Source organism: Phodopus roborovskii, unplaced genomic scaffold, assembly GCF_943737965.1.
Source record: "Phodopus roborovskii unplaced genomic scaffold, PHOROB, whole genome shotgun sequence".
Lineage (NCBI taxonomy): Eukaryota > Metazoa > Chordata > Mammalia > Rodentia > Cricetidae > Phodopus > Phodopus roborovskii.
The window spans coordinates 29,416,806-29,428,754 of record NW_026126511.1 but is presented as its reverse complement, the minus strand read 5'-3'; positions in this window follow the sequence as shown (position 1 = coordinate 29,428,754).

Below are 11,949 nucleotides of genomic sequence, written 5' to 3'. Positions count from 1 at the left end.
CTCTGATTTGTTCAAAATTCCCTAAGAGTTGCCCTAGTGTATTTTTTAACTTTTATTTTCAGATTTATCTCATTTACGTGTGTGATTGTTTTGCCTGCATGTATAACTGTATACCGTGTGTGTTCCTGATTTCCAGGCCCTACAGGTCTGTGAGCAACCTCGTGGGTGCTGGGATCTTAACTTATGTCCTTTGCAAGAGCAGTAAGTGTTCTTAATGGCTTAGTCATCTCTCCAGTACCCTAAAGGGTTTTTGTTGTTGTTGTTTTTGTCTTTGTGTGTGTGTGTGTGTGTGTGTGTGTGTGTGTGTGTGTGTAAGTAACAGTTTCTAATTGAATTTCCCATGCCAAGTCTGAGCTTGGTAAACTGTATATCCCCATCCACGTTGCTGTGTTTTCTCATCTTTTCACATTTAATTTGCCAACCTGTCTCTCCTTAAGTAATAGTTTTATCGAGTAGAAATCTGTAATCCATAGTGTCACTGCACCTGAAGTCACCTTACACTGTAGGACTCATGCATTCTGGGATTCTACCATGATTTGCGAGTGTTTATAGTGCAGTACTGACCAAGAACCGCATTCCTTGTACTGAAGTGACTAAGTTCTCTTGCAGAGAATGTCAGCATAAGTAATGCTGGCTTCTATCACGAGGCTCTTAACCCCCCCCCCCCCCCCCGTGGTGCCTCTTCTTTCAGCCTGGTTGCCTCCCACCCTCCTGTGATACCTCCCCAATTCACCACCATCACTTGACAGTATACACAAAATCACAAGCTGAAACAGTGAAGAAGGTACATCAGCCTGGGGCTCCATCCGACCTTGTGGGGCACTGTCCCTCCTCCTCCCGCTAGACTACATCAAGCTCTCTTTAGATCATCAGGTGAACAGTCTGCCTTGAGCCCTGAGATTCTGGGCGTACTGGGTCCTACTCTCTTGCCTTCTTTAAATAAGACACATTCTCAGGAGTTGCTCATCTGTAACTCAGGGGTGCAATTTATTTCTCTAATGCATGTAGTAAAAGTCCCCTTCAGACAAACCCTCGAATACTGTGTGGTGGTTCACCCATGAATATCAGATTTACCTCATTAGTTAATTTGATCTCCTGGGTGCGAAACTGTTCATCTTTTCACTCAGTGTGAAGCAGAGGCACGCTCGGTGGGGTACATCTCAAATGCCAAAAAGGGAAACAGAGCGGTGTTTTCCATGAGGCCTATTTGGTTTGTTATAATCATGGACTGGGATGCGATCTGAAGGCTGTAACCGCAGTTCTGAAAGTGCAAAAAAAAAATAGCAGCTACAAGTCTTATATTTAGTGGAAACCAAAGGTTTCAAATGACAGTTACAACAAAGCGAAAACGAAATAACACGTGCTATTCTGGAATAGACTGTGGAAATGTGCGCAGTTGTTTCCTCCTCCAACAAGCCCTGTGTTGTGACTGCTCTTCTGGAGCCTGTGTCAGCTGTTACCCGGGTGCAGCTGAGCGATTTCTACAGAGTCCTCACAGCTGACTCCAGAAGCTTTGAGAAGGCACATGAATATTTACTAAAGACTCGGGAAATGAGCACTGCGGGCCTTTTGCACAGAGAAATGAATGTCAGTTTCTCTTCACCCATCCACCTCCACCAAACACCCCTCCCCTCTCTTTGCATTTCCTCCTTCATTTCGCTTTCCTTTTGCTAATCCCGTTTTGTTCTTTTCAAGGCAAATCCTGCTACAGTCTCCAGATAATCCCCCCCCTGGCAAGGCATTGACCTCTTCAGAACGATTCTGGGGAAGGGTTGTGGGATCAGAAAGAGGTTGTGAGTTCCTCAGTACTGTCTGCCAACTATACCCTAGGGTTCTTCATCAATGACTTTAACCAACTACAGTTAAAAATAAAAGTAAAAATAACCAGAGGGTTGCCTGGGAGTGGTTGGAAGTGGGAAAGGGAAGGGTTGGGGGAATGATGCCATTACATTATTTTTTTAAAATATCAGGAAAAAAAATTGTACCTGTAATGAACATGTATGGGCTCTAATTTTTCTTGTCACAGTTCCCAAAACAATATAGTGTACCAAGTCTACACCACATTTACACTGTATTCAGTACTATAAATAACCTAAAGATTTTAATCATACAGGAGGATGTATACCAGTTTTGTGCAAACACTTCCCCACCTTATGTAAGGGAGACCAGTTCTTGTGGGCTTTAATATCTGCTGATGAGATCCTACAGCCAATCTGTCAGGCTACTAAGGGCTGACTATACTTACCATAATGAAATCTAAGCTTTAGGATTTTGTATTATTGATCAAGAATCTCTTCTACTCTCTTTCCCAGTGGCCCTGTATCCTTTAAGTGAGTAGATTGTGAAAGCTTGGGGAAGGGTTAAGGCTTAGAAATTGTAAAGAAGTTTTGATTTCTACTGACACCCATTGCAATTCTCAGTTATTAGTCTTGTGTGTGGGGTGATGTTCAAGTCCACTACCATAAACAGCTAAGAGTGCACAGAAAAGCCTGTATGACGTGAACATTTACTTTTAAAAGTGCAGACTTCTGCCATTCATATAGTATCCTAAGACTATGGGGTTTACGAAAGAAATTCTTACACATCCTTCACACATAATAGAGTTAGTTGATGATGTCTCCTCCCTAGCACAATGATGGTTATGGCTCTGCCTACATCTTGAGGAATCTGCTAATTATTAGGCAATGCCATTTCTTTGTCCTGTTGTTCCTTAAGACCCAGGTTTGGGTTTCCATGAGCAGTGAAGGTAGACACGCTTGTGGCCACAGTCAGGGAGCAAAGCAGCTGAGCATTCAAATCACAGAGGGAAAATAAGGCCCTAGCGAAGAACTGAGGATGGGCTTGAGCCCTCCTGTGGCAGCAGCCCCCCCCCCCCCAGGTACGCCCTCATAGAGCTTTCTGCATTGCCCAGGAGCCTTGACACAGACACATCATCTACCATCGTTTCATCTGTGACCTTTACAGTCAGCAAATGAGCTTATGGGTTTTTCTCTCTGGTTCTTTACCCTGATATGAAATAAAGCTTCCCATTAATCACCCTGGGATTCCCAGACACTTAGTTTTGAGTGCCTTTTGTAGTTCTTTGCTGTGTATCATCGCACGCACTGAGAAGCGTGGCCACCCTGCCCTTTCGGAACAAAGTCCAGTGTGACATCAGCTTGTTTAGATGAAAGGCCAAGCCTGTTTTGGTAACTTCTGTTTGGCTTATTTGACTTTGGTGAGATCACATTAAAGTTTCATGCTTTCTGGGTATGTAAAATTGATGTAGCATAAATTAGTTGGCTGATCTGTGCTTTTCTTTCTTTCTTTTTTTTTTTTTTTTTTTTCTTTTCTTTTCTTCTCTCTGTTGTTTGAAAATGACTTCTCTGGGAAGCTCCCTAGTGAATACAACTTTGCCTGCATGGATCTTAGGCAAAACACCACCAGTTAGTAGTTTTCATAAAAGTATACATCTATGGAGAAAAAGAAGGTTCCCTGAAAAAAAAAATTCACACAAAATGGCTATTTTTACATATCCTTTATTTGTCCTACTGAATGTACATCCCACAGTGATATAGGTGATCTAATGGCACTTTTGTATCAGCAGTGTTAAAAATTAGAGTGACAGACTTAATCTCACACTCTATAGTTACTTTCTGTGATAAACATGTGAAAACATACAATGACAGTGTGTTGAGTAGAAAGGGGATGGTTTGGCCTTACATTCCAGGATAATTTAGTGCAGACAAATGCCTATAACAATGAATAATAGATGTCCACTTTGGAATACTTTACATATAGAAATTTTCTGATAAAAATATGCATATTGTTATAAATAACAAAATTCAAGAATTTTGACACTATGAGTAATTTTCATAATTTTACTTTCATAGTTGGTTTAGAAAAACATAAATAAATACCTTCCCTTAAATTAAGAAATTCATAGAAAAAGGTTTATGAAAAAGAAATTTGCGTGTGTTGTAGAAATAGAAATCTCAGACTTTGTGTGTGTTTCCAAGCCAAAATATGATGTTATTTCCCTTTGCAAAGTTTTTATATGAATATTCTTCTCTCCTGGCATCCTGTCTGCTCTTCACATGTCCATCAGCCCACTTATACCCATCCTGTAGCTTCAACTTAAGTCACTTCCCCCCATCAGCTCAACTGGCTGCCATTGTGTTCTTCTAAAGTGTGTACTCCAGTGTTCAACCTATGATTCCTATGTTTGTCTTCTCTATTGGATTATCCGTCTGTCTGGTAGAGGTTATATTTGTCGGTGGAGGTTTACCTGGCCAATATTTAGCACAGAGTAAATATGTTTCTGTCATGGACTGATGTCTGCACAGCTTGCAATGGACTCTTTCATCTATAGGGAGTTGAGTAAGCATCAGAGTTGTTGGAACAATCAACAGAAAGAGCATTCTCTGATGGATATCTGGATCATCTTTCATTAAACAAATTGTTCATCAATTTGTTTAATTTGACATAGTTGAAGGCAATCTTATTAAGCTTTATGGCAGCCATTATACAGGACCCTAGGATATTGATGATTAATAAGACATAGCTCTTGGGGCTGGGGACATGGCTCAGTGATTGCTGCATAAATGTGAAGCCCAGGGTCCAAATCCCCGTTGGCCATGTACAAGGTAAGTGGTGTGATAGCTGTAATCCTAGTACTGAGGAAACAAGGGATTTCTGGGGCAAACTGGTTAGCTACACTAGCTGGGAATTTTGTGCTCTGTGTCCAACAGACATCCTGATTGAAGACAAAAAAATTAAGGCTGATCAAGGAATACACCGCCGTCAACCTTGTGTTTCTATATGCATACACTTGTGTGTCCATGAAAACACACACACACACACACACACACAATACACACGTAGATTTTGTTTTCAATAAGCAAATCAGATAAGGGACATGCATGCTCCTATGACATGGATAAGAAAGATAATGTTAGCAAATTTTAATTCTGCAAGGATTAAACTGTTAGGACCCAAAAGAAGGACAGATAGAAATCTTATAGTTGAGTGATAAATTGATAATGGAACAAATTTGCTCTTCAAGTTGTTATAAAATTCATTTATTTCTCAATACTGTCCTGGGATAGAAGAATCAAGGTTACATGAACTTCAACTCAACCACAACACACTGATTGAGTGTGATAAGGACATGACTTACCTCTTACTCAAATGACAAATGGTTCTTCAAATGCATCATTCTAAAACAAACAGCTTTGCTACTAACAAAAGGTTACTCCTCTAGGGTACCTTCACAGGTAGCACATTTTGAATTAACAACAACAACAAAAAATAGTATATTTATTTTTTTTTATGTTTTCTTTAAAGCCCCCCTTTAAAAAAAAAAATGAACGGCTTTGTTAGAGTTACTACTTGAGTATTGAGCTTCTGTTTCCCCAAATTCAGAGAGAGTAGAAAAGGCAAGCCAAGGGGAAAACAAAAATGATGAACATTGTTATTTTACAGAGTCTAACGGATTGGGAAGAACTCGTGTCTTGTACGTACAGTGCTTCTGGAAGTCTCTTGAGCCTTTCAGATGGGGAGGGCCTGACAACTTGCTCGCCTGTGCAGGAGACACATTCCTAGTGGGAGCTTCGCCTGGGAAGCCAACCAATCTCCAAGGACCCTGGCGCCTGTCAGAAGTTGGTGCTTTAGACCAGCCATGGCAGAAAGTATTAATATTTAAGTTTATTTGTCTTAAAATTATATGTCAGTATCTGACAATACTAAAATAAATGATAATAAAAGATGAGAGTAATTAAAATGAGAAATTCCCCATTTTTACCTTTGGTATGTATATTCATAGTACTTGGTGTTGAAAATAGGGAAATAAAGTGTAGAGAGTCTGATCCAGGGTAACTGCAAGGTTGTATGTAGTGAGATATTTACTTTGTCCACATCTGTAGCACCGACCACGCCCATTGGGGTTGGGGATGGGGACAGGGATAGACCTTACCTGGGGGAACTAGGTCTGTGGAGGGGGCCGGGAGCTCTCTCGCTCTCTTGCTTTCAGCACTGGGACAGAAGAGCATCGGGAGGCTTCCTTGGGACCAGGAACCTGCTGGTGTTCATCTGTTTCTGTTATAAGTTATTTCTCCCTGTATAAACATCTATTCAGCCTATCTGTTTTTCCTGATCCTTATTAAACCACGATACCTGTGTCCTTAGCTGTTTTGTCCTCATCCTATGTTTTCTTCAGAAAGATGTTCAGTCCCACAGAGAGACAGAGCAGGTCACCATCACAGGGTCCACAGCTGGGAATAACCAGATTTTCTGTTGTTGAATTCTTACTAGATGTGTGACTGTGTGTTAGCTACGTGTCTACATCTTTCCTGGTGAAATGGGGCTGCAGTGCCTGTTTCTTGTCATAAGGTTGTAATGTTCATCACATATGTAGGCTGCTACCTGGCACGGCTGTGGGCAGCCCATGTTAGTGCATCACTCACAACCGTGCAACTTCACTGCCTACAGCCACACAGGAGGGACGAACCCAGATCTTCAGCAGGTTTTCTTTCCTACTAGGTTTTGTGTCTGTCTGGACCACTCCTTCCTTGATTAGGGATGATTTATTTTAGTTACAAGACCTAATGCTAGCACATGAATAAATCGAGACAGGTATTAGGTGCCTCAAAGAGATAAGCAAGAAGAAAAGGCGATGGAATGAAGGAGGTGATAAGCCCCAAGGCTGGGGTGCCCACTTATGAGCCTGTAAAACCACAGAACACAGATTCTAAGGGTGATACAAATCTTTCAGAGCTCATTTATGCAAACCTCTTCCCTGAATAATAGATTGCTTTAGCATCCCCAATGCCACACATCTGGCCTCTGCTCATTAAGCTACCTATGTGAAAAGACAGGTAGTGGGAAGAGCAGAGTCATGGGTTGCAATGGGGACCAAATCACCTTGTTCCTCAGGAAAATGGCGTGGGATTCCAATGAAGTGTTTTGAAGTTTCTCCTAAGTACTTGCTTTGTAATCTTGAAAGACAGCCTCCCTTACCACTGGGCAGTTATGCATTAGAATGCTTTCCTATATAGACTACTTTTATCTACTGGCCTTCCCTTCAACCTCCAGGGACACAATAAGTAGCTCATTATCTTTTCTATGTGAGTCTTGTAAGAACTTGAAGCTGGGTCTCCCGTCTCACATCCTCTCCTAGGAACATATTCAAACTGCTATGTCCATATTTCTTTGAGCCTACACTTGCAAGGATTATACCTTCCAGCAAAACTCCTCTAATATCATGTCCTTTGTTCTGTTCTTCTCTTGCTTCTTCATGTATGTGCCTGGCCTCTCTGTTCCCAATGCTCCACTCTGTACACTGCTGGCCCACTAGTTAGTGCTGCTGTTGAAAATGGTCACTACATTCATGCAGTTTCCAGTAAAGGAACCTCATAGCCAAGTCAATTACAACATCAAACCCAAGCCCATCTAATTCCATATGGCTAAAACACTACACCAATTGTAGAAAGCCTGGTATCTGTTCTCCAAGCGCCAGCCTCTCCACCACAAACATGAATGAAATGCCCAATACACAGTTCTGAGATTAATCAATGATTGCGGTTCTGCAGGACACACGAAGCTAAGAAAGAACTGTTCTGTCCCTTAGGAAAGAGCCACCAAACAGACCTGTTGGTTGTCTGCTATGCTTCCAGAGGGTGTATCAACAAGATTCTCTTCAAAATGAGAGCAACGTGCTTACTGTGGAAGATAGAAATGTTTCTTTTTCTTAGCTTGGTTGCCTATTTCTTCCTGGATCTCCTTGTCCATCTTCCCCACCCCCACCCCCAACACACACACACATAGAACACTGTAACATCTTTTGAGAGTTCTATCTTATCTTGGCTCTGCAAAGGAAACTGGAAAAACTTTTGGACAGAAACAAAGTATGTGGCTCCACAGGTGGACCAGGGTCCTGGTAACAGGGGGATTCAAACTACAGAACAGCAGTGGCAGGTGCAGTCCAGGGCTCAGGTGGATGAGGGCTTGGATTCCATTTGTGACTTTTCCAATTCTTTATTCCTAGGCTTTCGGAAGTAACTTCAAATGCACATCTCTTCTTAAAAGGGTTGTACGTCATTGCTCCCTTGCAGTTAATAAACTTGGTGTCAGGGAAAAGGTAGCCAAAAAGTCTAGAACGCTGGCAGTAATCACGGCCATGCTGCTTTCCACATGTAGTAACTGGGATACCCACAGGCATTAGTCACCCTGATTCATCCCATGGAAATGGCCTTTGGAGGACCTTCAGGCGTGCCCGCTATTCCCATGTGTCACTAATCCTTTCATCCTTAATAGTGTCCTTGAAGTGTGCCTGTCGCTATGTAAGTGCGATCTCCTTCAACTCCTCAGACAGAAGCTGTGAAACTTGTCGGGAGAGATGAGCAATGCTATTACAACATCAAAATAGATAAGCAAATAAATAAACAAACTCCTTTTGGGGTAGATTCGTGAAGTGCCTGAGAGGCAACTATCCCCAGTGGGTGCTAGAAGAAAGCAAGTCACCGTGGAAGAAGTAGAAAGAGTAAGTTGGTGCGCTTGGTGAACACAAACTGGCTCCTTGACTAGGTGTTATGGGCTAGATAGAGCTGGACACCTTGTGAGCAAGTCTTTTTAACCTCTAAGAAATCTTTAGGGTTCACTTTATAAAGTGAGACCCAAAATTTAGCCTAATGGAGGTAGTAACTGTTCTACAAAAAACATACGGTGTGACTTTCTCTCTCTCTCAAAGAATAAAAGGAGGTTTGTTTTCTTCAAGTCAGCAATACTTCATCTTGGGAGAGGCTGTGGAAGGAGGAGAGGGTAGCAGACACAAGCTATAATTCAGGAAGGAGATACTAGCAAGGTCAGGCAGGACAGAATGATGTGCGAGATCACGTTAGAAATATCGCCAGATTCCAGTGGGAGTTATAAAGGTGCCTTAATTCTTGTCCTTGCCAAGCATCCTGTAATAGTATGACAAGATTTTATTTATTATCACAGTCAAATTGGACTCTTATGCTCTGGCTAGGCCACAGGTGTGGGATGTCAGCCATGGCACTCATAATCATCAGAGTGGCTCTCGTGAGGTCATTAGAGAAAAGCAATGGATTCAAGATGAGACCCTCCAAAGAGGATGCCATTTTCTTCAGGCTGGAGAGGCATGCATTTGTTTTTATTAGGTACTAGTTTGTTTACCATGGAAAGATCCCTGCATTTGTGCCTGAATTGAAGGAAGGAAAGAAGTCTTTCACATGGAACTTCCCTACCTGGTCAGGTACTTTAGTTATGAAGTGTCTTTGTTGCCTCATTCTGGTAAGAGGAGGGTAGGCAAACATCTTGAGGCTGGAAGAGAAGCAGTTAGACTATACAGAAATAGGTATTTCGATATACTTATACATGTATATAGGGTTCATGTTTACCTTACAAATGCTAATTGGAGTAAGACATGTAACTTAATAACTACTTTTGGCCAGTCTGCTGTTTATTAAGAAAAGATAAATTTACTCGATCATTCAGCCAAATCTGTGAGGAAAGCATACAGACACTTTGAGGAAAAATGAAATTAACTGGTATACATGTATTTGAAAAAGCAGAACCTGCTCTCAAGAAATTATTTATCAGAATACTTGTTTTAATCTGTTTAAGCTAATTATTTTCATATAGCTTCCTAGCACTTGGAACTCATGTTTGAATAATATTCAGACCTACTTGTATTGTATTAAGATCAAATAGATTCTCACTGGAGATTCATCTTTAATACTCATTTTAGTAACTCATACCTAGAAAATGAGGAGAAAAGAGAAGTTTTCAGGGATAGGTCCAAATATTACATGAAATAAAAATGCCAAGAGAAAAGTGCAAACTCTCAACCTTTAAGTACTGTCAAAAAAACAAAAACAAAAACAACAACAACAAAAAAACCAAAAAAACAAAAAGAAAAAGAAACCCAAAACACTAAGTATCGTAATATTCACCAAACTACTTCCAAAGCCTGGTGGAGATGATGTAGGACAACCTACCCAGAGGAAATAATCCGATTTGCTTTCTAATCTTCATTCAGAAAGGCCGTTCAAATGAGGCATCTATATTAATGTAGACCTATGGGAATATGGAGAATGCTGGCAATATTAATTGAAAGAGGCAATACCTGGGACTTTGAAAGATACTCTTTAAATATTAGATTTGTGTGGGTGTGATGGTTTGAATAAGGAAGGCCTCCACAGGCTCATAGGTTTGAATGCTTGCTCCCTAGGGAGTGGTACCCTCTGAAAGGATTAGGAAGTGTGGCCTTCCTGTAGGAAGTACATCACTGGGAGTGGGCTTTAAGGTTTCAAAAGTCGAATCAGGCCATCGGCTTTCTCTTCCTGCTGTCTTCAGGTCCCCATGTAGAACTCCTAGCCGCCTCTCCAGCACCATGTCTGCCTTCACATTGCCATGTTGATAATGGACTAAACCTTTGAAACTGTAAACAAGCCCCAATTAAATGCTTCCCTTTATAAAAGTTGCCATGGCCATCATGTCTCATCACAGCAATAGAACACTAAGACGGTGGGCGAGTGAGCACATGCCATGGTATGCACATGGAAGTCAGAGGGGAACTCCACCCACAATGTGGGGTTCTGGGGATAGAACCCCAGGTTGGCAGGCTTGGTGGCAATCCCCTTTACCTGCTGAGTCATCTCAGTCGCCAATACACCTTGTTCATTGCTTGGGGTGTCTATCGTTTTTTAGGTTTCTTGAAAGAAATGAAGATTTAAGTTCTTGCTTCTTGAAGGTGCCCAGAGGAAGGCTAATAAAGTAAAACGTGTCACTAAAATGTAATTAGCTGAATAGAGAAAAAGAGGCACCAAGGTTAAACTATAGTTACATTGTGACTTTTCACTCGCCTCAACTCCTCACCTCTTAATAGTCTCCTCATATGTACTGTTAAGGTCCAAGGTCTGCTTAGGAATAACACGCTTTTGTGCGGTAAGGCTCTATCGTTTTCAATTTGTGGAGAAAGTTGGATTTCTTCCTGCAGGGCCCTCCAAGCACTATGGTTCTTTGGCAACACCACCTGTTTTGCTGTTTTGCTGAACAGTGGCTCTTAGAACAAAATGCTTGAACAATTTGGCCCTAGGATGTATTTTAAGAACACTCCTGCCTGGCAAGAACATGTAATAGCTACCGTTTAACAATTCACCAGACAAAAATGAATGCTGGGCAACTTCCAGCTACGGTTTCTGGACCAGAAAACTTTAAATAATTAATATGAAATGAAAGTGAATAGCACTTGTTTTGGATCTGGGGAGAGTCAGTAGTTCACATATTAGGACCCGTGACATTCCAGAAGTAACACAATGTGAAGAAAAGTTTGCTACAGCAGCCATCAAACACGCCTCTAGTACACATATGATTATGTCTACGGGAGAACTTGAGATAATGGATGCAACAGCTGTGTATACCAGTTACAATCATTTAGTTGATTAGTAAACTCAGATCCACTTTCCAAAATAAACACAAGTCGCTCAAGAAGAAAAACATTTTTAAAAGTCACTTTAAAACTGATTTTGAGTAGATATATCTTGTAACTAAAAGAATTTTAGAGCAACATGAGAGGAAAATTTGATTTTTTTTTTTAGTTATGTTGAGTTATGTTAACACCCATTTTCTTAAATAAAATAAATTGAAATAACAGTCATACATGTTTATCATGTGCCCTCTTAATACATGAATGCAATTGGAAACATGGTATTGATTTTCTCTGGAAACATTTGTCATTCACGAGGAAAACATTCTAAACTCTTCTTGTTTTTAAAAGGCACACGGAACATCTTCAGTACGAGTCCTTCATACTGAGAAGGGAAATTTTTTATTCAGTTGACATCAATGCTAACCTTTTCCAGAAGGACTCTCTCTGTTAGACTCACTCAGAAATTATATTTTACCAAATATCTGGGGAATCCTTCACAAATTATCATCACATATTAACTA